Here is a 4,009-nt window from a genome sequence, read left to right on the forward strand (position 1 = left end):
AATGAGTCAACTCTTTGCATGAGGTGGCCAAAGTACTGGAGTTTCAGCTTTAGCATCATTCCTTCCAAAGTACACCCAGGACTGATCTCCTTTAGAATGGGGGTTGGATCTCCTTACAGTCCATGGGACTCTCAAGAGTCTTCTTATATATGCATATGTAATAGAAACTTAAAGTGATTCCTCTAAAGCTTAAAGGTACACTGGCCTTATAACTTTTTTCAGTAGGGCCTAGGGAAGGGAAAAATAATCCTCTCTTATGTGTATCTTGTTTTGTATTACAAGGGTCCACTCCTGAATGTTGTCTCACATATTCTTGTCTTCTTAGATAAACACATGTGATTGTTTTTAAAGATCATGTTTTGAAACCATTTAATTTAAAGCAATGAGAGTTAGAAGATTACATTAATTTTGGAATTTCTGATTTAACAGCATATATAGTTTATAAAATTAAAATTCTGACCATTTCTGTTAAAAAGTTATCAGTGTGGATATGATGATGTAAATATTACTTAATTAATTTTCTCCTAAAGTTTTAACTAGATTTCTTTAAAGTACACAACAGTGAGAATTTCTGAATATTTTATTAAAGTGATCAAATTTTATTTCCCAGGAACAAACTCTTGCACTAAATAGCATTTGCTAATTGGAATTATTTTCATTATCATGCTTAAAATTTTAAGCTATCTTTTTTTCTCAGTTTATGAATCATTTGTTCAAGTTTAGGGAAAAAAGATCAGTAGCACGAATACATATTTTGTATGTTTACCATATTTACCATATTCTGTATATTTAGATTTGATAATTTCAGGGTGTTTTATATTGTTATATCCTCTGTATATACAAAGCAGTAAGCTAAAGTTTTGTACTCCTGACATACACAAAATAATTTTTCCCTGGATCTTTAACTTTGAGATAAAATACAGATATCTTTTATCTTAATTGATACATTCTTTACCACAATGCAGAATTTAATTATCCTTCATTTTAATTAACAATATATTCAGAACAATTAATATTTCCTGAAAATGTTGTAATTAATTTTCTTCTTCATCATAACTTTTACAGTGGGCAAGTAGTAATTTTGCATCAAATATGAGACTTCTTTTAATACATGAAAAGAACTTTTCATTTTTTATATCACATTATTAAAATGTGGAAAGAAGTCTGTCTGTTAAAATCCTATGGGCTAACTACTCTTTTTCTTTTACAATGCAGAAGATGAGATTCATATATTAAGACTGTAATTCAAATTTTAAATATTTGTCTGTGGACAAAAAATAGTATTTTTGTGTGTGTGCAGTAGCTACCTTTGCAGGGCCTTGAAACAGTCTTTAGGTATTTCAGGTGGCTGCTAAAAATTTATGGAACATATCACTTAAGGTTGTTACTAGAGCAGAATAGATGTTTATTAAAAGGATACTAGGTAACTTTTTTATTATTAATATGTCTTTAAATTGGAGTATCATTGATTTATGATGTTGTTTTAGGTTCAGGTGTACAGCAAAGTGAATCAGTTATACATATACATATATCCACTGCTTTTTAGATTCTTTTTCCATAGAGGGCATTACAGAGTACTAAGTAGAGTTCCCTGTGCTACATGGTAGGTAGGTCCTTATCAGTTCAGTCATTCAGTTGTATTCAACTTTGCAACTACATGCACTGCAGCACTCCAGGCCTCCCTGTCCATCACCAAATGCCAGAGATTGCTCAAACTCCTGTCCATCGAGCTGGTGATACCATCCAACAATCTCACCCTCTGTTGTCTCCTTCTCCTCCTGCCTGAAATCTTCCCAGCATCAGGGTCTTTTCTAATGAGTCAGCCCTTTGCATCAGGTAGCCAAAGTATTGGAGCTTCAGCTTCAGCATCAGTCCTTTCAATGAATATTCAGGACTGATTTCCTTTAGGATTGGCTGGTATGATATCCTTCCTGTCCAAGAAACTCTCAAGAATCTTCTCCAACACCACAATTTGAAGCATCAGTTCTTTGGCTCTCAGCCTTCTCTATGATCCAAATCTCACATCTGTACATGACTACTGGAAAAAACATAGCTTTGAGTAGTTGGACCTTTGCTGCCAAAGTGATGTCTGCATTTTAATAAGCTGTCTAGGTTTGTCATAGCTTTTCTTCCAAGGAGCAAATGTTTTTAAATTTTGTGGCTCCAGGCATCATCTGCAGTGATTTTGGAGCCCAAGAAAATGAAATATGTCACTGTTGCCAATTTTCCCCTATCTATTTGCCATGAAGTGATGAGACTGGTTGCCATGAACTGAGACTGGGTGCCATGATCTTAGTTTTTTGAATGTTGAGTTTGAAGCCACCTCTTTCACTCTCTTCTTTCACCTTTATCAAGAGTCTCTTCAGTTCATTTTCACATTCTGCCATTAAAATGGTGTCATCTGTATATCTGATTTTGTTGATATTTCTCTTGACAATCTTGATTCCAGCTTGTGAGTCATCTAGTATGGTATTTCATATGACGTACTCTGTATATAAGTTATATAAGCAGGGTGACGATATACAGCCTTGACATAGCCCTTTCCCAATTTTGAACCTGTCTGTTGTTTCATGTCCAGTTCTAACTGTTGCTTTCTGACCTGCATACAGGTTTCTCAGGAGGCAAGTAAGGTGGTTTGGTATTCCCATCTCTTTAAGAATTTTCCACAGTTTATTGTGATCCACATAGTCAAAGGTTTTAGCAAAGTCAATGAAGCAGAAATTTCTGGAATTCTCTTGCTTTTTCTATTATAAAGCAGATGTTAGCAATTTGATCTCTGGTTCCTCTTCCTTTTCTAAATCCCATTTGCAATCTTGAAGTTCTTGGTTTATGTATTGTGGAACCCTAGCATAAAGGATTTGAACATGACCTTGCTAGCATGTAATTGTGCAGTAGTTTGAATATTATTTGGCATTGCCTTTCTTTGTGATTGGAATGAAATTGACCTTTTCTAGTACTGTGGCCAGTGTTAAGTTTTACAAATTTGCTGGCATATTGAGTGCAGCACTTTAACAGCATCTTCTTTTAGAATTTGAAATAGTTCAGCTGGAATTCCATCATCCCATTAGCTTTCACACTCCAGGATATCTGGCTTTAGGTGAATTACCATCCCATTGTGCTTATCTGGGTCATTAAGACCTTTTATGTACAATTCTTAATGCTTAAGAAACTTTTGCTTTGCTTTTATGCTGGATGTATTATAAGACTGTAAGGCTGGAACAGATTGACAATTAGGCAATTGTATCTATATTGAAGGTGCTTGATGACGATGTCCTGTATTTCTGTCACAGAATCACAGCACTTTTTTGTAGTTTATTAGAAAGTAAGATTTAAGAGTAATACCCTCATTTCTGGTTAGGATATTTAACATTTTTTATTTGTTTCTTTTGCAAGGGTCTAAGTAACCTGAGAAAAATTTGTATGGCACAGCAGTTTGAGGATTTGGATAAATTTACCTATTTATATTTATATAAATTTACATATATATTATATATATATATATATATATATATATATATATATACCTTTTCCTATTTATAGGGAGAAGTTTATATTTCTTCCTCTTGTGTAGAACTCTAGGCTGTGACCAGTTTCTGCATAAAGCTTTCTTTCATAAAGTCTTTCTCTAGCACAGTGTAACTGTGTGAAACCCTTGTTTTCCTCTGGGTCCATGGTCCCATTCATCTAAGGAAGAAAACCTCTCCCACTGCCCTCTATCAGCTTCCTGCTGGGGAATCACCAGGTAAATCCTTCTTCATCCAGGACCATTGATTGTGGAAGTGTGTCTTTTCTACAATATAAAGAAATTAGAGTCTTGTTCTTACATTTACCTGTGGTTTGTCTGTTCTCACCACCTAACCACACCTGCTGAACTTCTGTATCAGTACAATTCTTACAAAGTCTATCCAATCAATAGTTTTATTGGGCATTGCACTTTATCAAGAGGGTGAATTGTGAATCAGTCTTGACATTATTTATGGAGAATTAGTTGATGTATACAAAATATATC

This window comes from Bubalus kerabau, chromosome 5 (assembly GCF_029407905.1).
Source record: "Bubalus kerabau isolate K-KA32 ecotype Philippines breed swamp buffalo chromosome 5, PCC_UOA_SB_1v2, whole genome shotgun sequence".
NCBI classification, from domain to species: domain Eukaryota; kingdom Metazoa; phylum Chordata; class Mammalia; order Artiodactyla; family Bovidae; genus Bubalus; species Bubalus kerabau.